Source organism: Diadema antillarum, unplaced genomic scaffold, assembly GCF_040938485.1.
Source record: "Diadema antillarum isolate AM-2024a unplaced genomic scaffold, OU_Dant_1.0 seq00000225_RagTag, whole genome shotgun sequence".
NCBI classification, from domain to species: Eukaryota; Metazoa; Echinodermata; class Echinoidea; order Diadematoida; family Diadematidae; genus Diadema; species Diadema antillarum.
Window position 1 is genome coordinate 261,216 of NW_027271277.1, and position 26,706 is coordinate 287,921.

General features: G+C 38.1%; 1 pseudogene; it reads left to right on the plus strand.

The window, feature by feature from the left end:
* LOC139729194 (uncharacterized) overlaps nt 1-26,706 on the plus strand; it is a 74,218-nt pseudogene that overhangs the window by 34,369 nt on the left and 13,143 nt on the right.

Genomic DNA, 26,706 nt, shown 5'->3' on the forward strand with positions numbered 1-26,706 from the left:
CTTACCATATTCGGCGTTGACTTCTAAAGTTCTTAATAATACCCTTTGGGTTTGTGAGCGAGTGTTTCAGAGGAAAGCTCCACTTTATCTTTTAACTGTCATCGATAAGGAAACTCAACCAGACAAGACGGCAAAAGTTACATTGTCATTCATTAAGTTAAAATCGATCAATTAGAAAGTACTTGAATTTTGAAGTTTAAGGTGTTTTCGAGAAACGATGCTATCAGTCACAATGACATATACAAAAACATGTAAGACAAATGAAGCCGTGAAATAAATTTTCAAATAATTTTTGTCTATTCCCGTGGTTTTTCTGTAGACCTATGCAGTTAACTTGAATACAGGATGGAGTGTCATTGTGTGTTACCATGAAAAAAAAGGGATACAACATTAGGGTCAGTGATCTGCTCTCTGTCCACCCCCCCCCCCCCCATCTATCTAATGCTTGCTTTTCACAGGATTCTCCTTCCTTCTCCAGATAGCATAAAAGGTCCAAAACATTATCAGAGTGAAGCCGTGCCAAACATAGTAGGTAGACAGGAAAACGTCAGGGGTGTATCCAGGATTTTTTCTGGGGGGGTCGTAATCAAAGTTTTTGGACCTTTACCTTTGCGAGGGAGCGGAGCGACCGAGCGGGGGGAGGGTGTGGGAGGGGGGTGTCCCCCCTCCCACAGTAGGGAGTTTTTGAATTTTATATCTTAAAATGGGGCCATTTGGTGCATACAAAAGTGACTTTTTCAGCATACTTAAAAAAAAAAAAACACCCATTCATCATGTTAAAATTGGTGATAAAACCTGTGTTGGTCACTTGTAAGTTCGTTAATCGGTAAGTTGAAAACTGCATAAGTGCATTTAAAAAAAGTTGCTAACTAGCTAACCTTACACCTTCCTAATACATAGACCCCAGGGTAAAAAGCCCTCGAAAAACAGAAATTGTCTTTTACAAAAAGTGGACCTTTTGAAAATTTGGGGGGGTCGTACGACCCTCCCGACCCCCCCTTGCATACACCCATGAACGTATGTAAGGCAAGTATCTCGTTGAGCAAAGAATAGACAGATATAACTTGTTGACATACGGTAGATATAGGATATCCTCCTATTCAATACGGAGTCATGTGATACGCCCCAGATGGGACGAAAAAACAAACTTCGAGCCTTAAAGGTTGTTCTACAGGCCAGCTTCAACCATTAATCAAGCTTACTCCACAATTTTCCAAACGAATATCTCACAATGGTTTCACAGACAAAAATATAAACATTGTAGAAGGGCAATTCTCATCAACATTAATTGTGCTCGTACCACAAGAAAGGGGTTTTTTTTTTCTATGTTGAGCATGTTGAATGCTGAAAGGCATATAAATGTGATAGAATTTCAGGCTTTAACTGTACAAAGTAGTGACTACAATCTCATTAGGACAAAAACAAGAGACCCGCGGGTCTAGCGCTCACCTGAGTATCGCAAGTTCACCTTTCACGCAGTCACTAATCTAAATTATTTACAGCTCCACCAAAATTTGACCAGGCATTCTCAAGTAGAAGATGAAAATGTACAATAAAGGCCCAATTTTTTTAAGATTCCTTAATTTGGGGGGATTGGGGCCCCCTGGGGCCCTCTGGGTGGGGCATGGTGCCCATTTTGATAAATTGAGATCCTGACCCCCTAGGGATGCTACGTGCCAAGTTTGACAAAAATCCATCATGAGGTTTTCAGGAAGAAGATGAAAATGTACAATTCAGGCCCCCATTTGGACCCTTCCAACCACCCCCCCCCCCCCCACCCAAGAGGGGCACCCCTGGATCTCCTATGAACAAACTTGAAACTACAGTCATTAATGTACTCACTCATAGTATTATCTCAGCTCTATAACTTCTGATTCTAGAGAAGATTTATAAAGATTCCTTCATTTGGGGGGTTTGGGACCCCTGGGGGCCCCCTGGGTGGGGCATGGTGCCCATTTTAACAAATTGAGATCCTAACCCCCTAGGGATGCTACCTGCCAAGTTTGGTGAAAATGGGTCATGGGGTTCTCAAGACGACGATAAAAATGTACAATTTAGGCCCCATTAGGACCCCTCCTCACCCCCTCCCCTGGGTCCCAAGGGGGGCACCCCTGATTCTGCCATGAACAAACTTGAAACTACAGTCATCAATGTACTAACTCATAGTATTAACTAAGCACTATCACTTCTGGTTCTAGAGAAGAAGATTTTTGCAGAATCCTTAATTTTGGGGGGCTTGGGCCCCCTGAGGGCCCCCTGGGTGGGGCATGGTGCCCATTTTAACAAATTGAGTTCCTAACCCCCTAGGGATGCTACCTGCCAAGTTTGGTGAAAATGGGTCATGGGGTTCTCAAGAAGAAGATGAAAATGTACAATTTAGGCCCCATTAGAACCCTTCCCCACCCCCCTCCCCTGGGTCCCAAGGGGGGCACCCCTGATTCTGCCATGAACAAACTTGAAACTACAGTCATCAATGTACTAACTCATAGTATTAACTTAGCTCTATCACTTCTGGTTCTAGAGAAGAAGATTTTTACAGATTCCTTAATTTTGGGGGGTTTGGGCCCCCCTGGGGGCCCCCTGGGCGGGGCATGGTGCCCATTTTAACAAATTGAGTTCCTAACCCCCTAGGGATGCTACCTGCCAAGTTTGATGAAAATCGGTCTTGGGGTTTTCAAGAAGAAGATGAAAATGTAAAAAGTTTACGCACGACGCACGACGGACGACGGACGACGCACGACGGACGACGGACGACGCACGACGCACGACGCACGACGCACGACGCACGACGCACGACGGACGCCGGACGAAGGGCGATCGCAATAGCTCACTTGAGCCTTTGGCTCAGGTGAGCTAAAAAAACTTTTGTGCTGATGTTACATCAGGAAAGTGCAATAAGCGAGTACACGAATGTAACTCCGCCAGCCCTTAAAAAGGGTGGAAAATTTGTCCAATATCGACGGAGTACCAGCTGCATTTACGACATATCATTGCTTTGTTACCGTTCCTGATACCATAAAGGTGTTGTTTTACCACTGGGAGCAGTTTTTTTTTTTTTTTTGTAATGTTCGAGTTATCACATTTGATGCATATGTGTATAAGTCAGTTGTATCACAGAACATTCTACTATATAAAATTTTGCAATTAAACTCAAAATATAAGGAGATATCAATATTATTCTCAATAAACCGTAACTGTAGACGGTTTATTCTAGAAACAATATTTTATTACAACTATTGTTCACATTTTTTATATTTAACAATACTTACCATTTATCATAACGTTTTTGCATTGGTTGTTTCTATCCCTAACTCACATTTTAGAACTATTTTGAAGCTCTAAAGTTGGGTTTTTGTTTCATCTGAAATTGGTAAATAGTGCCTTTAGGAAATCCTCTGCGGGTAGGGAATGGGGGGGGGGGGACTCGGTACCCACTACTAGTCTGTCGCAAGGCCGATAATGCAGTGATAGAATTAAGCGATAAGGAATGATATTGTTTTCTTGGCATTGTGCAATTTCAATCCTTTAAGTTGTACCAACTAATTGCAAGCAAGCATATTGTATGCATATTACTTTGTATATTCTATTGAAAAAATTAATAAAGAAAATAAAGTTTGAATTGAACTGTTGAATTGAATTGACACTGCAAGGAAACAACTTTTTAAGCATTGCAGCATCAAAATTTGAGATTGCATTAATTGAGAAAGAAGCTGCATTCATATCATGTGTGTGAGTCTGTGTAGGTGTGCTTTAGGCTGTTTTTATTATTATTAGACATATTTATGCACAATTTGTATTTAGCAGTGTATTTTTAAAGCGCCAAATTTTTATCAGATAATCCGTAAAGCTAAAAGTCTGCTACGTGGAAAGAGGGGTAAGTTGTGAAGAAAAACGAAAAAGCACAGAGGCTGTATTCTATCTCTGTAAAACTGATGTACACCATGAAAAATTGGGTGTCCCAATTTCATACTCTCGAACCTATGATAAGATGCGAATCCAGAGCTTGTATTACTCACAAAGTTTGAAGTGGGAATGTCCTCTAATAGCACGGAATGTTTAAGATCACAACATGTTATACAGTTTACTGCATATTAAAATGCTGGAAATAGGTCACAAATAAAAAGGTGAGTAAAATATCGATGAGTAAGTCGTTCACGTCACACACCACACTAACTAGGTAGGTAAGTTTCACTCCGGATATAGATCCAGCAAGGTTAGGAGCTCAAAGAGCGACCTGCGAGACCTCAAGTCACTTCTGCATCCTTTCAGGGCCCGTGCGTGCTTCCTTACTTCTCCACCTTAGTCCCGGGCTGATGGAGAAAAGTCCCAGGTAATTCCTGGCTGAAACTCACCCACAATCAACGGACACACTCCTTTCTATACCCCATCCCTATCATTGCGGTTAGGGTTTTGGCGGCAAATCGTAAACTTGCTGAAATGAAGCGTAACTCCGCACTGCCGATGGCAAATCTATCCAAAAACAAAACAAAATAAAACAAAATAAAACACGACAACAACTTTTGATTTTGCAACAGAGTTCGTGAGAGGATCGATCACATTAGACTCTCCATCCAGTCAATTTACGTTGATGGAAGAGACTGTCACAACAGGCAAGACCTCTGCTATGCACGTTGTAACTTTGTCACGCTCAATTACTGAATAGTTCCGATGGCGTACTGGTCTTTGTTTGATAACCATTCACGATTTTCCAATGGGCTTCATACAAATTCAGGTAGTGCAGCTCATGTAACGTATGTTGTGTATGTAAGTATACTGTGGTGTCTGAGAATGAATGAAATGCAAATCGACAGGAGGAAAAGTATATTAAACATTCCTTTTGAGTAGTCAGTCGCAATACGGTACATTGAATCAGTATTATGGAGGATTCTTTCTATACTTACTGATATTCGTGATTTCCAAACCCATTCAGAGTCTATCTGACAAACGCATACCTGGGACAAATTCTTCATTGAAAGTGAAGCGCGTCACTAAACAACATTAACTACAAAAAAAAATCATATAGAGATAATGCCGAAATGAAGGCAAAATATCCTTAAAAACAAAACGAGGCACTGCATGACGAATTGTTAAACACGGATGAGGTAAAAGAGCCCAGGAAATTTTATATGAGCAAGCGGAAGTAAGAGTGAATTGAACAAGATATCGCCGGATTCAATGAAACGATTGAAAAGATAATGGAGGAACTCCTAAACAGTGATCCCGGATACAGATATTCTGAACGTGGAAGTCTTTATGGAATACTTGATAAAGGGCGTTATACTGTGAAAACGCATATCTGTGAATTTTGAGGTTTACTTCTCCAGGTACGTGTTTTGTGAGACTAAAAGGTCTAAGGAAAAGAGAAAATTTGTTGCGAGAAGAAAGAAACCAGGTACCTCAGGGAAAGCACCTGGCAACAACGTAGAATCCCATTCCTCTGATATTGTGAATAATATCTTTGCTCGCTGGTCCAGTCTGCTGTGCTGTGATGGTTACCGACCTCATTCTCAATGGCAAACATACCAGAGGAAGAAATTATCCCACCAGAAATGGAAGTCATTGGTGTTGGATTAGAGTGATATAGTCATGTCGAATTCAAAAGAAGATAATCATTGCAAGGGATTTACCGTGACAGTGGATAGGGTTGGGTTTTTTTCTTCGCAGTCTATTCAGTATCCCAGTCCCATTATGCTATTGAAGCAAAATTTGATTTAATTTATTTTTTTTGCATTCTTTGTCATCTAGGACGATTTTTAGTATCTGTGTATTAACAAATATTGGATGATTGCAGGAGGAATCCCTGTGAAGATGAATTAACAAACACTGAAATTCCCTTGAATGATCAAAAATTCATGATAGGCCCTACTTAATTTCATGATACTAACAATAAACTACACGAAATAACAGTGGTGCTTAAGTTGACACTGTGTGCGGCAGTGGGTAGGGCCGCTGCCACACTTCAATATTCATTTCTTTGTTGAAGGGCGTTAACAGGTGTTACAGCGTTTGAATTTCGGAGTTATGAAAGGAAATGCTCTAAATCGCATTGCAGTCATGCGCAATCATTGCACTCAAACAGTCATTTCCGTCGGTTTTTAACTCTCAGATTATGATTACTGGTCACAACCAAAATTAAATCAGGTGGTCAGTTTGAGGGTGATCACTGCCCACACCTGGTCAACCAAAAATAACCACGAACACGTTATTTTGTGATAGCCTTTCTTTGTTAAAGTGACATAATGTGTTTAACATACAGTTGTACTTAAAGGGATAGAATCTGACGACAATTGAATTAGATGAATTAGGCGCTAAAAAATATTTTCGGATTGTCTGCGAATATAAACATCAAATCCGAGTGATGAATAAACTGTATTTACACGTGACACCTATACTTTCCCATGGATACACCCGTAGTTCATCTAATTGTGGGTGTGTGTGGCCGTTGGTCCGTCTTTTATTCTCTGGTGGAGTTATTGGAATTTGTACACAATATCTTGTCATCTGACTTTAATACACTACACGCCATCCTCGCACGACAAGAGATGAATCTCCGTTCCCTTACGACTCAATTTTGAGGGACAGCTTTCTTTATTGCTTTCTTTTAAACTTTCTTCAACAACATTCAATCATTAAAAGCAATAACAATGGACACAGTTGGCAACAATATAGGTTAGATTACTCCAGGTTTGGATGATATGATATTCTTTGCCCTCTATCAAATATTTGTCAGCCGACAAAACATGGTCTGGTCGCCATTACAACATGTACAAGTTTACTTATTTAACCTACAACTGCAAACCCTTCCGCCAAAGTTAACCCTAACTGCCCTTCCGCCAAAAATCGATGAATTTACGTGGCTAAAGACTGGATTTCTTCTTTACCATTAAGTTTAGGCTTCAAGCGTACGTATGTATCCTTGTTTTGCTACAATATTAATATAACAATTTCGAGCTGCAAAATAATCGTAAAGTTTCCTTTGCAGATGTGCTATCGCTGTCAACACAATGGTCACGAAATATGAAATATGAAACTTTATTTCGAGAGTTCACTGTTGACTTGCAGTTTCCAAAATACTTTAAATGACCCGGCGTGTACAGGTATTGATTATGGAGTGGTGAGAATGGGCGCTTTCTGAAAATGTTCAACATCTGTAAAAATAAAGTATCGACCTTTGCCTGTTGGTCTCCACTTCCTTGCAAGGCTATTAGTTCAAGATGAAAACATTAAAAAAAAACTCTCCTAAAGTACTCTTGATATTCATCATTTAATGCTTTAGATTTTTGTATCAAATGAACACAATCTCTGTCACATTGTTTTTGCTGAACAAATAACCATGCATTGCATATTCGGAACATGAAACGTTAATGAATTTAGTTGGTTTGAACAGTAATCTAATGAAAGTGGTTAACTAATGCGGTTTTTCACACATTTTATTTTCATTATACAGGAATGAAACCGTGTATCTCAGCAACGACTGGCAGACTTACTTACAATGCTGCTCACTTCTCCACCAAGGCTCGGCCTGTAACCTCGGTAAGAGATCTTAACACTTCGCTGTTTTGAGCATCGATGTACTGGCAGTTTCAGTGACACGTTTACTCTAGTTTAGATGATTAAAAATGATGGTATTGTTGACAGGAATGATGATTATGGGGGATGTCCCTGATTGGTAACAATAATGATGATAATAACATGGAGGTTGACGATAATGATGATGATAATGACAACTTTTTTCATTTGATTTGATTTGATTTGATTTGATTTCTTTATTTGTCCAAATTATGTATAAAAACATGGCATGGAAAATTGGTTTTGTCACGCATTCATCATGGACACATCGTGACAACAGATAAAAAAACAGATTACATTACATACAACATTGAATGGATACTCATGAAATACAAGGAACTAAACATTCAATCAAAACACAAACTATCATCGTATGGTTAACGAGCAAAAATAATTGAAATTGTGATCAGTTGTTTGATCATATCTAATGTCAACGACACGCGATATAATTATGACGGTAAGGTATAAGTAATAATTGTAATCATGTGCATATCGATGTTAGTAACCCTATACAGCTTCCTTGTTGATTATTGAAACTCAGTGTTTCCAGGTATTGATTTGTCACGTGCATCAAGGCAGATAGAAGTAACACTAAACATATACTATAAAAATGAAGTAAACAACAAATTAACGCTACCATCATCTATACATCGTTGGCACATTTTACGACCGTCAAGGTCGTCATGTTTTCAAAATGCATAATTTTGCGTAAGCAGTAAAAAAACATGAACATTTAGAAATAGAATTAGCAGTGGTCTATTGCATTCGATTGATGACGTCATTGCGACGCGCCATGTCTACAGATACCTTACGAACTGTTAGTAATGTCACATGTGTGGTATCTATGTGATGTGGGGTTATAGTTTTACACTAGGAAGTCTACATCTGCCAGTCCTGATAGATGGGGAAGTGTTGTGAAATAATGTGATGAGAATCTGAAGATTCCTATGTGTACGGAGAAAAAGGCTAAGATCATATCGTAGAGGTCTAGCAGATATATACGTCTGGAGATGATAATTGTTTCATGTGCAGTGTTGTTCCGGGAATATTACATTTAGCAATAGTGTACTTTGAATCACTACCTAGGCCCCTATCCCATACCGTTTGTATCGTGAATATTCACCATCTTTCGATGGTAAAGGAGGATGCTTCGCTTGGAATAGCTTTGAATTATTTGCTTCCATTTACGCAAACCTGCAGAGTAGGTATTGAATTCCGTGTGGTAGAATGTTATAGCAGCGTGGATTAACTCTTATGGGTCCACAACCCCAAACACTGCATATAAACAGGATGGGGTAGGACTGATAGTGTTAATAACCACAAAGCAGTATACGTAGGCCTATCTAAAGGGACTAAAGAAAAAATTTCGAATCATTAATTTTGACTTACACAATACAGTTGACAAAATATTCATATCTATCGGGATAGAATTTTTTTCGACTAAGCTAATATTTCGACTTGTGCGAGACCGACTGTACTTCTGTTTCTAGAGTTTTATGTTTGTTTGTCTGTCTGTCTGTCTGTCTATTTGTCTGTCGGTTAATTTCTGTCTTTCTCTCCGTCGTGCTGTCTTTCTAGATTCTATAAGTTAAGCTTTCTGTCCGTCGATCTCTATCACAGTTCAATCGTCCTTATGGAACACGCAAACTAAGTCCTACTACATAAACACAAGGATAAGCTCCTATTACTGAAGGGGGTGGGGGAGACATCAGGAATAATTTTCAATCTCTACTCTCGGAACCTTGCAAAAATATCAGCTTCTATCAAACAGAAGCAGATATTTGTACCTATTTCAGCTCAGTCAGGTATCAAGCTGTTATACAAATAGCCCAGGGATATTGAGATTATGACGTAATCCACAGAAATGACCTTGATCATAACTAGTAACTATCTTGCCCCACTATCTATAGCAAAGTTCATCTGCCGTAATGTTCACACAAGCCATGCATACCTTTACAAACTCCTCTTTTCACACGTGTGCTATATTTTGATCCAGAGATGAGAATATTTATGGGCAATAACAAAAATATTCTCTTCGTTTTCAGTTACATAACCATATGGAAACGATATGCAATGCTCTTGGCAATTGCTGTTGATAGGCTCTTGGCAATTGCTGTTGATTAATTTCCTGCTATCAATCCGAAACAAAGTCGGAATACACTTTGCTGATCTGAAAATCAATAGAAGTTTTCACAACCCAAAGTGACTTTTCTTGTTTCGTGTTTCTTTTGCTGCAGCATTCCCGTGCAGAAATGGCGGCGAGAAGTCCAAAGATGGCGCTATATGCGTCTGTAATCCTGGCTGGACGGGTCGTCACTGCTTGACGCCGTGCGTCGCCGGGCGGTTCGGGCAGAATTGCAGCCGACGATGTAAATGTGGCGAGGATGCCGACTGTGATGCTATGACCGGAGCCTGTACTTGCCGCGATCCAAATCGGTTTGTCGCCACCTCTTGTTTCATGGAGGACAATGTCATTTGTACAGAAGTTATAAGAAAAGAAAATTATGCTATAATCATTATGTGTGCACATTTCTACTTCGGTGTCTTTTAAACTACAATTGCGTAATCACTGAGCTCGACAGATCGACATCGACATTTACAATTCCATTAGTAAAAGCAACACGGAAGCATTGAACCAGATTTTTTACTCTATATTTCAGAACATTCTGTATTTCATCTGTATTTTATTTTTGAACTTACATACTCCTGTGGGGTGAGTGAGTTAATAAGTTAAACTTAACTTAACTAAACTAAACTGAACTAAACTAAACTAAACTGAGCTAAATTTAACTAAATTAAACCAAACTAACTAAGCTAAAATAAATCGTCCTTTAAATGTACATTGAAATACTGGCAAGAACAGTATTAATGTCAATCTAGTTCGTTCGCGGAGGTGGAGCTTGTTTATTTGATTTGATTAAAAATGTGTCGTCCCTGTGTTCCATGTCATAGCTTTCTCTCTTACAAGTTCTATGATTATACCTCTTATTTCCCTCCTGTTGGGATACACCGTACCCCTCCCCCATGCACCCTCTCTCTCTCTCTCTCTCTCTCTCTCTCTCTCTCTCTCCCTCCCTCCCTCCCAGTTTTGTGCAATATTTTGAGATCACCTACCCGACATTTTGATGAAAGGCGCCATCATTCTTTTGAATACTTCGTTTCTCATGCTATTTGACGCTTCTCAATATCTCTCCCAGCTGCACAACTCGATGTCGCAGCGGTTACTGGGGTTCAACCTGCCACATCAAATGTCGATGTTCAGAGGGGTGCCAGTGTAACCATGGCAACGGAGAATGTTTATGTCGATCAAGACCTCCTCGAGATGGATTGTCCAGTCCTGCTAGTGAGTGAACATAATACGACCGAAAAACTTTAGGAAAACAACCAAACACACTTCATATGTATATAGCCTACATATGAATATGTACACAGTTTGGGCTAAGCGTCATTTTAAAACATTTTAAAAGTAAGTCCATCATAAGATAGAGCAAAATGAAACATGGTAAGAATGGTTAAGTCGTTTTGCGATCTAACTCTTCATATACGTGTGTATATAAAGAGTTCAAAAGTTTAAAAAAAAAGAAAATATATTCATTTCTATTAATCGGAGATTTTTTAGATTGAAGCCGCTGAAAAAAAAAGGAACAAAGAAAACAATTAAGATATACATGATATATGTGATAATTTTGATAATATCTTATAAGTATTTCTTGTCATGCAGTATCATTCAAAAGATTTCATTGTTCCATTCGATGACCTTATTTCAAAGAATTGAAAATGGTGTTTATCTGCCTTTGCAATCTAAACTCATCATACAATTAGGATGTGTAGTGTATATATTTTTTTGAAAATTGCCACAATATTATTTTCTATAGATTAATTGCGAAGGGTGAGGAAATAGCCAAGACTCTTACAAGATTCTCAAAAGTCTAGCAATCCATTCCTGCCTTCAAAAAAAAAAGGTGCTTAAATATGACATTTTATACATAAAGCTTCCCGTAGAGGTACACCGCCTCCCTTCCTGACGAGCATTGCACAGTTCACTTCTGAGGGATAAATCTTGGTAGCCCTTCTCTAGTCTCAGTATGGTTGTATTAGATTGTTTTCTGTCCTTATTATCTTACATCTTACGTAGTAACATGTAATAGATAGACTTTACATAATTGACCAGGTTGATGCAGTATCTTAGTTCATTATGGTGGAGATCACCCTATGAACCCCTCGTCTCATTCGCTTTTCTTCTTTTTTTTTCCTATTACACTATGATCTACGTTAGATCTGTACGTCGCTACACAAACTCAGTCGCAGAACGCATGTGGAGGTGAGTGTCGTAACGGGGGAAGATGTCGCCCAGCGCTGAGAACCTGTCGATGTAGGTCCGGGTACAGTGGTCGGTTCTGCGAGAATAAGTGCCCTCGGGGATTCTACGGCAAAAATTGCCAAAACAGGTGCAGGTGTGGGGAAGCTGCGACGTGTCTACCGGAATCGGGGCTATGTTTGTGCCCGGACTTCCCCACGTCGTGAGTACACAATCACTGGACATCGTACTAGTTAACATTTCCGTTTATTATCCCTACGATATATATATATATATATATATATATATATATATATATATATATATATATATATATATATATATATACTTGTATATATATACATATATAATCTATATAATATATTTTGAATTAGGTTACACATTATGACAATTATTTTACTTCTACTTGAAATGATTAGACTAAGGCCTTGAAAGGCATTTCGTCATTTTTGAAGAATATTACCGTCTAGTTGCCATTGAGGCTTTTACTGCCGTTGCCATGGCAACAACCTCCCAACGCAACATTTATAATAATCCACTTGGCTGGAAAATTTGTGTGTAAAATGCTTTGGTCCTCAACGCTTGATAACGTATCAATATCTAGAGTTGTCATGAGTTTTCATAACCTCCAACATGTGCTTATAATTATTCAATCTGTGTTTAAATCAGATGAATATAGATAGGAAAACACTAACAAACACACACATACACACACACACACACAAACAAACAAACACAAAGGAAACTAATCTCTCATATCGGCTCAGCAGATACTAACTAGTTTTCAAGGTAATGAATAGGCCTACTACTCGCCACCAAGGGAAGCGCAGTTTGAAAAGTGGAGAGAAAATAAAACGTTATTATAATGTAATAGGTTATTACCTCATCACAATTGATTTCAAATGTTGATTTTTTTTTGTTTGCCCTTGCACCATCTTCCCCACTCCACGCAACGCTATTCCACCCGATTCGAAAAATCTCATTCTCTCTGTTCACTAATCCAAATCCGCTTCCCCTAATGCTCCTTATCTTTCGAAATAACCAACCACTAAAACTCAAAGCCAATCTAACCAGTCAGGCGATATTGACGAAGAGGGCCATGTAGAGGACAGTCAAGATGATGATGACGATGATGATTCGGATTTTTACGATTCGTCGGCTAGTGATCTCGATGTAACCCAAGCCCCTTCGTCACCATCACAATACAGCATGTTTCACTGCACGGGTCGTTGCCCGATGGGCCGCTACGGGCCGTACTGTGGACAGCAGTGTCGATGTCCGGCCGGTCTGCTCTGTAACGACATCAGCGGCGACTGCGAGTGTCCCGAGGGGAAAGTTTGCACTGGTATCCAGACAGATTCGTCGTCCACTTCTTCGTCAACTTCGTCGACAACTGTGGGATCAGCTCCAGGTGAGACCAACCGTACTTTTGTAGTTCCTTTTTTTTTTGGGGGGGGGGGGGTTATTGTGTATCATCCGCCGAAGTAATGTTTGCACCCATTTAATTCATAATGATTTCAATAAAACATTAATTTTAAACTTCTGGGATAAGCTTTGTAAATTTCTGACAGAGAAAAGTGGTATTCTCTTGCTCTTTCTATGTCACGCACCAACAGACAAAAAATCGTAGATAATGCAGGGTCCAAAGGATTGAAACACTGTTTTTGTTTTTCATTTATATTTCATGTTGATATTTCCCAAATTCCATAACTTTTTTCTTCTCTTTATTATGTAAACGTTGTTTTCTTATGTTCTGTCGGAAACAGAAAAGATCATGAATCTGTACTTGCAAAAGGAAGTTCACTTTTATTGAATGCATCTTTTTCAAGATATCAATGCTTTTTAAGCTGGCGTTCTGACAACATTTCGTTCTGTTCCCATGACAACCTAGATATGCCATCGACTCCAACACGCCGTCTTCCTGTAACAGTCGTGCCAGCCGCAGTGAACCCCGACAAGGCAGAGGGAACAGCGCCCTCGGCGGCAGGCACAGCTTCGTCCAGTGTCAGTAGCAAGTTCCATCACGCGTCTGGGCAAGGCGACGGGGAGGGGACAAGCAAAGCCGCCGGCGCGCCCGAGATATCCCTGAAAGGCGGCGACGCCGTGCTGACGGGAGAGCGGCGGGGGCGCGGCGAGACGATGACGCTGTGGGCGGTGATTGCGGTGTCGAGTCTCCTGCTGCTCGTGGTCGCCTCGGTGCTCGTCGGCTTTCTTATCAAACGACAGCAACAAGGCGCTGTCGTCCACGCCCAAAGGTGAGAAGTCTTTCCCTCCCTATGCTATCTTATAACATCAGGATCGTAGTGTTTGTGTTCCTAACAGCTGTAGCCCTATTTACAATAATTTTGCCACAATGGATATTTGTAACAAAATTTTACTAAAAACGCAGTTATGGCTCTAATTGAATGAAACTATATATTATGGTAAATTGATGAATAACCAAGCCCAGACAGAAACGAGTTTTATCATTATTACTGGCAAAGTGATACAATGCAGATTTTATTGGTCTCCATAGCAACACGGGTATCACAGTACCGTAATTGTAACTATTATAAAGAGTGTACTAAGAATCTAAAAATGAAATTAAGTTACACTGTACTTTACAATAATGACCAATGACGATGTATCGTCGTCATTTTTGGCCAGTGCATGAATGGGTTCACCGATTGGCCATGTGAGGATTGGGAGCCACTAAGAAAAGCTACCGACATATAACACTGGGACAAGAGCTTGGTCAGGATGATTTACAACACATTTTGTTGTGAACAAGTAGTAATGATTTATATACCTAGTATGCTATTCAATCATACTAATTGTCAACGGCGGCTTAGCGATTGAAAACATGTATGTGCGTATGTGTGTTTACTGTGTGTTCCTGTGAGCTTTTAGTTTCTATGTTGTTATCTGTCTGTACGTATTATATGTGGACATATATACATACATATATATATATATATATATATATATATATATATATATATATATATAGAGAGAGAGAGAGAGAGAGAGAGAGAGCGAGAGAGAGCTTGTCTCCAAAAGGCGCTAAATCCATCATTTTTCAATGGATTTAGCGCCTTTTGGAAGCAAGCTCTTCATATATATATGTATATACGCTTGTGTTGTTGTTGTTGCTTGAGTGGAGAAGGACTTCTAACTTTTGGATATAGCAAGTGGTGAAGCGGAAGTGACTCTAATACCGATCAATCATAATCCATGGTCGATGTATCCAGGCCCCTAGACGTGGAGGTACCATGTTATATCTACCAAGGCATTAGACATTCTACCAGGGATTGTAGGTCTCAGTCTGTTTCCTCTCTTGCCAGCAAAGAAGAAAACTTATCGACATAAACCTGGTTAATCTCTCACCAGGGGTGGTAAATGGGTACCTGGTAAGATTAAAGTAGTCCAGGTAGTTGTTCGTTGATAAACAGTAAACCAGTGGTAAAGTCAGGCCGGTGATGAATATCATCATAATTATAATCACTGCCATGAATTCATTCACAACTTCCTAAGTAAGTTTAAGGAAAGCGGAAGTTGATGTGTAGAACCTTTTCATCGGGACAAATTTCGACCGACAATAGATATTATTGAGTCTTTTGTTCTGTATTCGAGAGCACTTAAGAGAAAGAAACTCATTTGCAGTGATTACCATTACTTCATTCCTTATACGTTGTGTTATGACGCATACAATCATGTAGGCGCATACGTGTGTGTGCGAAAAATCATGTTTTGCCTGTATGTGCGTGTGTGAGAGAGAAAGATGGTGTATGTGTATGTGTGTTTATGTACGTGTGTTTGGGAAGTGGGCCTTGTTGGTATACCATTGTGTTGTGTGCTGTCAAAATGAAACTCCTATTTCCCATGGCTGGTCTTGTTTGGCGCCATGCCAGAGCGATCTTGATGACGAAACTGTTTCTTGAAATTACGTCACGAGACTTTGTTGTTGTTTTGGTTCACCATGTGTCCCATTATGTTGCCAGTGTTGATAGGAGATTCATATCTACGCCATCCAGCAAACCACGGGTCAACGCGATGGCGCACCTCTTTCAGCTGCATCGAATTAATACAGGGTTGCACAGGTCCGCTCGAAATTTGCTTCAGAATCCATATAGATAGAGTACTCGTATGTCTCTCTCAATCTCAATCTTAATCAATCAATCAATCAATCAATCAATCAATCAATCAATCAATCAATCAATCAATCAATCAATCAATCAAGCAACCAATCAATCAATCAATCAATCAATCAATCAATCAATCAATTAATCAATCAATCAATCAATCAATCAATGAATCAATCAATCATCAATCTATCTATCTATCTATCTATTCACATATTTCTCTATGCATGCATGTATATATGAATGTATGTATGTATCTATCTCTTTATCTATCTATCTATCTATCTATCTATCTATCTATCTATATATCTATATCTACTTATCTCTAGAGATCACATTGTCACTTTATCTCCACGAGACAATGAGTGTCACCCACCTACTCTAAGCCGTATATGTTACCAATCACGCCAATGGCTGAATAAAACTTAAAAACAAAGTGAGTCAGTATGTTTCGCTTTCACTGAGCTTACAAAGATGGATATAGCATTAATGTCATAAATTCTACACAATCTTCAAAACACAATGTGTTATGTCATACAGCATCACATTTTTCCCGTGAAGAATTCAGTACCTTATTCAATTCTGTTAGAGTTAGTGTTGATTTATCCCACAGAATACAAATTTTAGAAATGACAATGATGTGGTATACATTTGTAAATACAGGTGTTGTTTTAACACGTGATTACATTCATTCATTCATTCATTCATTCATTCATTCATTCATTCATTCATTCATTCATTCATTTATTCCTTTAGAATTACAAGCCAAGCTTGTCGCAAATGTGTATATTGTGATATATGTTTATTGTGAACCCCTGAGAGGTAATCTTTGAAAGAAAGCGTAATCATCATAAACGTAAAAAGAAAGTATAAGGTAAAAGAAGACATGAATGACTCTAGAATATAGAACAAGACGGTTAACAGGGTTATTAAAGCAGACACGAAAGCAAAACATGTGAACTATAATGCCTACAAACTCTTCATCCTACTTTAAAAGGAAGTCCCCCTTTCCGCGTAATTTCCACCGCTAATATATCTCACAAAGTACGATATTTTTGTATAAATGAAAAGGAGGAACAATGCATACTCTGTAATGGTCACAAAAGTAATAGCGATAAAAAGAGTGATCTACTGAAAAGTGGAGCTTTTAAGACGTGGAACACTCTAGAAACAATACCAAAAGCCTAATTTATATCCAAGGTTCACTTATGTACAGTTAGAGCATTTTGTGATTTATTTCTCTCCTTGTTTCAGTTTTAATCCCCCAGGCAAACACTTTTGATGATTTTTGATGATTCTGTGTGTAATAACATTAATTCGTGAATTCATCACACTTCGGGGGAAGTGTTTATATACATTCTATCTTCCACTCAGGAGCAGTTTAAAGATTTGGTGAGATTTTGAAATTGTTAACTTCATAAGCAGTCACTTGAGTCTGTAAACTAGAATCGCTTTGGTTCACAATGAGCTCTTACAGATTTTCATTTTTAGAGACAAGTTAGCCGATATGTGCATTTAGCCATCGACTAATAGCAATTAATATTGTTTAGGACCTGAGCTCTCCTGGAATTTTACGAGAACAATAAAATTGTAATTTCTGTACTCTGTTTAGTTGTAAACAACTGGACAGAGATGATAAGGGTTATCGTTTCATATCAAAGATCAGTTTATAAGGAGAACCGGAAACGGCACCACATAAAGTTTAATCTCCACTCACAACATCGTTAAAAAAGACGTTAACAATTAACATTGTTTATTTCTAGAATAATGGGGGAAAATCTTAGGAAAGTCGTTCATCTGTATAGGCTGGAGCGTTGAGAGTTAAACATTCCTGAGGTAAATAGTGTGTATTGAGATTAAAAGTTTAACACCATCTTTTTTAAATTTCTTGTCATGTTTTTTGAAGATCAAGACTAGAAAGCACTGTGTCTGAGAAGCAAGATTTTGAGGAAGCAAAAAAGAAGAGACTCCTTGGTTTCATATTCATGCTGGCACTTATAGCCTCTTAAATATCGGATTTACGAACATCTGGGTTTTAAGAATTTGAGTGTTTCGGAAAAATGAATAATGATAATGATAATGATATGACAAAATCATATAGCGCCTTTAACCGAAATGTTTCTAAGCCCTTTAAGGCCAAGTGTAAGCTGCGCTGTAGGGTGATCTGAGATTGTTGAGATTCATACGTGTAGTCAGTTTGGGTATAGATGAGAACGGGCCTGTCCATATAAGTACGAGAGTGGCAGCGCATAGTTATATTCATATACAGAACTTATATACCGCATATCGCTATACACCGTGAGTGTCTGTATGCGCTTTGAGGGAGAGGGTTGAAACTGGAAAAGGAATGTACTGTATGTACAGATGTACCGTAGATGTTGCGGTTTGCAAGACCAAAACTCATTCTAAATACTTTTTTAAACAGAAATGTCTTGAGAAGACTTTAGAACTGTAACACTGTGGAAGCTTCCTTTATACAACATGGAACAGTGTTCCACATCGTGGGAGCAGCTGCATGAACAAAAGATCACTCGCCATAAAACTTAATGGTTATGGATGATGTTAATGTAGGTAGGTGATGAGAAGGATCTTGATAATGAACCTTCAGAAAAACAAACTTCATCCAGAAACACACCGGCGAGAAGAAAATTTAACTACCTGGTGATGTATGCGTGTACAAATGCACGTATGGATATAAGATGCGAGCAGCTTGCGGGTACCAAAATACTTTCAATCTTGTCTTCATTCTTTATGTTTTGTTTGCGAGATGTTTAGACAATGGAACGTGCCAATGTCTCAAGGACTCATACGGTTTGAAAATGAATTCAGCACTTAAGATCTATAGCTTTGGGTGTAGCGTTTTGAAATATCACAACGTTATACAAGTAATACAACGTTATACCCCGTTGAGGACGAGTCCCGAGTATACTCGGGCACGTGTCAAGGGGAAATGTGTGTTGTAGCAAAATCAGTCTGTCCTCAACGAGTTAAGAAGAACGCTTTCGACTTTCAATGCATCTGCCTCAACGAGATTTTGATCCTTTAAGAAGAACCATGAACCAGAGACCTCGTGCATCATTGTTGCAATGTTAGAATGTCCGCATCAGCTTTGCAAAGCAATGAATAAGATGTCCTTGATATCAAATCCTTCTTCTCCCCGCGCCATGGCCAGAATTAACTCTAATTGATTTAGCATGTCCTTCCCCTTTCCTTCCTCCTTTCTCTTTCTACTTCCGGGTTATGATAAGCGACACCACATCTTACTTCCGCCTCTGATAATGCTCGTAAATACATTGTCTTGTTGTGGTCCCGGATTATGAAGCAACCATCTCTAGCAAATGTTGCGTTAGTTTTGGCATGCCATCACTCTCGATAAAAAGCGCCGAATGTAAGGCAGTAATAGGACTGCATTTAGTTCCCGTGATGTGAAGCTGTCTCAATTGTTTACTTTCCATCTTTGGGGGAGGGGATATTGGGGTGGGGATCTGTACTGGAGTAGGATGGGGGATTCCCCCATCGATGTGTTCTTTAACGAAACTAACTTTTCAAGGATTATTTCACTCACTGGAAGTGTAAATCACGTGAAAATGTATAATTACATTGTGATACAGGCCTTAGTATCATAACTATAGGATCACTCGTCTGCCTGGAAAACAATGGACATGATAGGGATCTTACACTGACTGAAAAAAAAACTTTGTATGTTAAAATTCCCTGACTATTTTATGTAATGCTATGATTCTATATCATTTTACATACCGGAATATTTTCAGGGGAAATTGTGGTTCAACCAAAATAAATGCAAAGCTTACTCTCTCCTTCTTACTATTCCCCTTCTGATTCCCTCATTATTCTATTGTACTTTTATTTTTATTGTCTGAATTATACCGATTGAAAACATAGAAAATTAATGATTTTCCTATTTTTCAAACTACTGTTATTCTTCATAAGTACACATTTAATCGTTTTTCTATATCTTTGATTTGTTTTTTTCCGAACATTTTTTATTTTATTTTCGCTACAAACTCAACCATACATTTATACCCATCCACAGAATGTCGGTCGTCTGATTATCTTTTAACCCCCGGATCATCGTAGCTTAAAAATAATCAAAATATCATGGGCCAAAATGAACCCTTTGCTTTCAATCTAAAACAGTGCCCATCGCAAAATATTTTCGACAGGGAACTTAAAAAAAAAACCACTTTATATCCCAATATCCTTCCGATAGGCCCACCTAAATGAATATGATATTCATACCATATGTCCTCAGCAACTCTAAACAATGATTTTACGACTATCATATTATTATACAATAATATGTTTCTCACATCACACAGGCATACATTAAAGTAAAGTGCTTCCACAGGAGCAACATTATCCCAGCACATCAACAAGGTTCCTAATGTACTCTACAGTTTAGTGTGTTTCATGTTGCAGCAGCATTATATGGTCATCACACTAGTGAATATATGTTTATGTATATGGTCCGCTACATTGCAGTTATTTTTCTATAAACTTCTTAAGTGTTCCCTCTTGTATTGCTGTATAAACAATTAACTTGGCATTGCTTTATTTCATCACTTTCAACGTTTTCTCGTGTACTGCAAAATAATGTATTTTGATTTTGTATGAATAATACAATAATGCCAACACTTTCTGAGCTTTTGTTTCACTGTAATGCAATGGAATGCAGAAATAAAACTGAACATGAACTGAATTGAAGTATGACTCCAATCTAGGGTGTACAATATCGAACACTAAATTGATTTAATGGCGGGAATAAAAGTGACAATTCGCCAGTATATAGAAGGAAACCAGGCTACAAAGTTCAAAATGGTCATTTTCTCTCATCAGCTGTGTTTTCCGCCCATGTCATGTCAAAGAAAAAAGTCAAAGCCGTATATTCAATTGATATTTTTCATGTTTTCTGCAAGTTTTGTGTATCACGCATTTCGGACGTCATCAGAAAGATAGTCACCGGTTCATTTATTCGCTCTACCACCATAAGTGACAAAACACAACAAAATTGAGAACAACCCGTATATACTAATGATGAAATACTAGTACCAGGTCCTGTGTGTGTTGAGGGTGGTTCTGGTGTCATGATCGATTAGATTTGCCACAAATCAGTCTTCATTTCAAAGACATAAAGATGAGTTATGAAAATAATCTTTCGTATCTCACACCGTCACACTCATATCACTTTCATGTTAAATTCAAAATGTTTTTGTTTTTATATTTTACCGTCCTTCTAAATCGCAAAGCTATGAATTTTATTTATTGTGCGTTGCAATGTCAATGATACACAATTTTTCTGTAAGAATTCATATTCATGTTTCTGTTGGAGATGGAAAACAAACAAATGGTGTCAGTTATTCAGGAAACGAGCATGTGAAAAAAGAAAAAAAGAACAGTCTGCATAGACTCAAATTTAGCCTCAAACATCAAGGAAGATTATTGAAAGATATTCATTGAAGAATACATTTTTCATTTGAAAAGGCACTTCCACTCCTTATACCCATGTTGGCAAAAGATATAAAACCACAAGAGAGGTAGAATTTTCCTCGAAGTCTGACATATAAGAAATTTACATAAAAAAGGAAAGATTTCACTGGTTTTCGCACGAAACAGTGCATTTTAGTAGGAAACAGAAATACGAAAAAGGTGAGCTGATAATGTTACGCTCTCTGAAGTCACTTACTGATTGATTGATTGATTGATTGATTGATTGATTGATTGATTGATTGATTGACTGATTGATTGACTGATTGACTTTATTTCCGTTTTGTGTTCACAAAGGGAAAGAAACAAACATAACTGAATTGTAATGATCATTACTAAACAATAACATTTTGTCCTTTTTATGACGTAAAAAGGTAATCGAAACGTATACATGCTCGATAACAAATACTTTTGTTACAAAATAGTAATACGAATAGTCATAAGAGCAAAAGTGGGGGGGGGGGGGAGAGACTTAAATTCAATTACACGCACATTTTCACCAGTTTATTTTCTTTAGACCTGAAATAAAAGGGAGTAGTGAACATAGCTTTGTTATATGTTTATATATGTACACACACTCCTCACACACACACACACACACACACACACACACACACACACACGTATATCTTTGTCTTTCAAATCATGCTTTTTTATGATGGCATTCAAGGGAAGGACGGTAGGTGCTATGTAAAGTTGTCACAAAAAAAAGTCATCTTTTCTTTTTCACCCAAAACAGTGAGAGGGTTTGAGGTGACGATATCATAAGCTCATTTATCAATGTGGTTTTCTATTTGAAATCACAGAAAACTGTAGAAATACATGTAACCTATAAACTATTATATTTTTCTTCTTCATGTCCGATTTTGATTAAACGTTATATTTATACTATTGTCTGATAGTCTGTAGTCATTAGTTGTTGTAGTCATTGTCTGTAGTCATTTGTTAACATGATGTGGACTTTCAATGAAAGAGGAAGCGATGGATCTCTGTTTAATGAAAACTGTCCTTTTATTCTGATTAATCAGGGTTGACTCCAACAGGAGGGGAAAACACTTCCCAGCACAATACCAACAACTAGATATCTTATTTTGATAAGAGCTCACATATAAGCTCAGTCTCAGTGGAAAGGTGTAATTAGAATCTCTTGAATATGTTGCCAAAACATTCAATATATACGTCATTTCTAGTACTATTTATCATATCTATGCGAGTTATGGTCTAAACATGCTTACTGCGCAGTTGGAGCAACCAACATGCTGGATTACATATCTGTTCTACACAATTAATTCACTGTCGTGAAGGTTAGTCAACTCGGTATCATTACGCTTATCTTAAATACCCACAATACTGCTGAGAAACGGTACAGTAGCTTGATACACCTGTAACTGCATCACAGTGTTGCAAGCATACATTTGGTGGTGAATGCTATTAAAGCGAAGTGATGAGGTTAGATGGAAATGGAAGTCATGACGACACGTGAAAAGAATTCCCACGCAAGATTCATTTCCATTGAAGAGACAAGCCCTCGGCAAGGTCAGCCAATTGTTCCCGTCCGCTTTTATCTTCAAGACAGCGTGACAGCTTTTTAATGCGCGCTCACAATTGTTTAATTGTTGGCGGAATGTGTATTCTGTGTTTGAGAGCAGTAGACTGTATTGACAAAGGCGCGATACGGATTTACAAGGCGTACTGGAACAAATCTAATGAAGTCCCATTTAACGTTGAATGGACCATTTGTAGGCCCACATCCTACCGGGGATTATTTCACTACCAATTTGCAGTTGTTAGCCTTGACTGTGGAGAACAGGTAAAATCATACCATTTTCATTTTCACTTTTCTCTCCTTGTTTATAGCGCTCTTCTGGTAAAGGTGTTGAACATTTGAAGCAGTAACCAAGATTTACGTCTTGATTCGTCATTTCTAACGAACTCACAAACCACCAATGATAATCCATAACCTGTACTGCATGCATGATGTTTGTAGTGTCACTGTACTTAGAGCTATATATCTTCATAAGTTTATGATAAAGGATATCTATTCCAGAAACTGTTATGAGCTGCAACATGTGCAGTTATCTATCGATACTAGTTTTCATTTTCCTTAATTCTGATTAATCTACATAGGCCTTCAAACCTCAGCGTGTGGTAAACAGATAAATGATGTGCTAACATGGCAAACTTGAGTGGGATTCACTGAGAAATCGCTGAGACATATAACCATCGGAAATGAAATGATAAACCCAAGGTACCTAATGTGCCGAGTACAGAATAACAACCTTTAGTTTTACCTTTATCTCACTCTGAATTTGAAGATTGTTTGCTGTGTAATCTGTTCGATAGAATTATCTGCGGACAAAAAAAACCCCACACATTTCTATTATATGTTCATTGTAAAATTTTGGTATTTACGTCATTTTGAAGACCATCTGCCCAAAAGAGGAATCAGCTGCTCCGCCGTCACACTCGGCTGTTAAAGACATTGTTTACCATTTGCAGATGAAACAAAAACCCAGCTTTAGTGACTTCGAAACAGTTTTATAATAAGATGTGAGTTAGGGGTATAAACAACCAGCGTAAAAAAAAAAAAAAAAAGTTAATCAGTATGATCAATGTTAAGTATTGTTGAATATACAAAATGTGAACAATAGTTATGATAAAATCGTTTCTAGACCAAATCGTCTACAGTTATGGTTTAGTGAGAAAACAGTGATATCTCCTTATATTTTAGGCTTCATTGCAAAGAAAAAAAAAGAATATATTCATATATATATATATATATATATATATATGGTAGGATGTTTTGTGATACAACTGACCTACACATAATCAAATGCGATAACTAGAACACTTTTTAAATGACTGCTCCAATGGTAAGCAATATCTTAATAAGCACATACATTATATACCATGCAACGACAGCTAAACACACACACACACACACACACACACACACACACACATACACACACAAACACACGCATCATCATCATCATAACACACGCACACATCATCATCGTTCATCATCATTAACATCATTATACATACAGACACAGGACTCCAAAAAGCGTGTCGCCTTACAAGTTTATGTATCACATAGACGTATAATTTGAGAAGGAGGCCTTTTTCCTTAAATGTTCAATCCTCGTCTTTTAGTCCTAATCTAAAAGAAATCGATTCTATGGACTATTTCAAGTCACATTTTAAAAAAAAGAGAAAAAGGTAAAACAAACAGTTTCAGAGCTTCCTAAAACCGAATGATAACGTAAAGTTGAGGCGTTGACCAATCAGTCTTCTTAAAATTCCTCCTTCCCATTCAGATGGGTGAGAGAGACGCTCTTAGGCACTGTTCTGCGCTCTTTTATGAGAACTGTCATCATAGTATACTGATAATCATCATGCAAAGATGATGCAAGACACACATATCTTATTTCTTGGGGGGGGGGCATTCTATCAATGTGTACCCCTCGCCCCTCCCACACACACACACACACACACACACGTGAAGACAAATATTTCGATAAAGTAAAACACGGCGTCTCGGGAGTGGAATTAACAGCGATGATACAGATTTATTCAAATCAATGATTCTTGTGTCGAGTTTTTTTTTAATGGCAAATGAATGGCGTCGTCATATTAGTTGTCGTAAAAATCGACTTAAATGACTTGAATGACTTGAATAATCGTGTTTATTTACGTCCATGAAGGGCAGTTTGTCAATCAGTTGCAATAACGAAACAGATTGCCTTAAGGTAATTTTAGCAATATGTTGAATTCACCATTAATCACATCTGGGACTTTTGAAATACATGACGAGGTCACAAAGCATTCTGTGCCATTTCAATTTGACTCCCTTAAAGGGGATGGCTAGTAACTAATCATTGGGAATCAGTGGGAATGCTGAGGATGATTGTTCCAATCCTTACGGGATTCATTTAAGAGTACATTATATATCTATTGTGTGAAAATTATTTGCTTCAGAATGGTCTCATATTCAAGTAATGTGCAGTTTAATGTTTCCAGATGATGCCTGTACAGTGACGGGGCGATCGTCAACGGCCCGGCTCATTAACGATCGCCCCGTCACTGTACAGGCATGCTAACTTGGAAACGTTAAACTGCACATTACTTGAATATGAGACCATTCTGAAGCAAATAATTTTCACACAACAATAGATATATAATCATGGTACTCTTAAATGAATCCCATAAGGATTGGAACAATCATCCTCAGCATTCCCACTGATTCCCACTGATTAGTTACTAGCCATCCCCTTTAATATTATTCCCACATACATTACAATGCGGTATCTGTGTATTTACACAGCAAAGGAGTAAGATATGTAGTTCTAACTGGAAGTAAAATAAAAGACCTCAGGTTTAGACACAAGTAGCAAAATCATTCTGATGTATAGAGGCAGTTAGTTTCAGTTTACTTTATTTTGCACCAAGCATTAAAAATATACAGGGCATAAAATAAAACATGAATGTACAAAATGATATACAAAAAAAAAGAAAAATTCATAGGACATACAATACAATTAGAAATAATGTGGCGGTATGACTACATACAAAGACAATGCCATTGGTGGGGGAAGCAGCAAGAAAGGAAAAGCCCTTGTGAGTAGCTGACCCATTGTACTGTAACATACATACATTTGACAGATTCAAGAATTAAATTAGATGGGACCGGAGCTGCCAGATATTAAAGTATACGTTGTAACATGCACAAATAGAGGAAAAATACATTTCTATTGCAAGTGATGCTGCTTATATCACTGGTCAAATTTCAGACCTGCCCATGTTCGATTACGCGTAAGTTCGTGGAATTTTCGTGCCCTGTGGTGTAATTGCTCCGTGGTAATGTTATCGCTTATTTAATAAACGCAAATCCAGAAGAAGCGGATTTCCTTGTCACTGTTCGAACCCACAAAAATAATATTATGGTAATGTTACCTATAGAGGTGACTATTATTCGTTTCACCAACTCCTTCAGATGATATGGGTTACAAGCAATCGGTGTTTAACCCTGCGAGAAACTCAAGCCAGGTTTCATAAGTTCGTCATCTCTATTCATCTGTTTCCAACATTTTTTATTTTCAAAGAATCGAGTTCATTCTCATGAACATGCTAGAATGATATATACGGAGGTCTCGTCCAAACTTATCATAACAATACTCTAAGCAACGATAT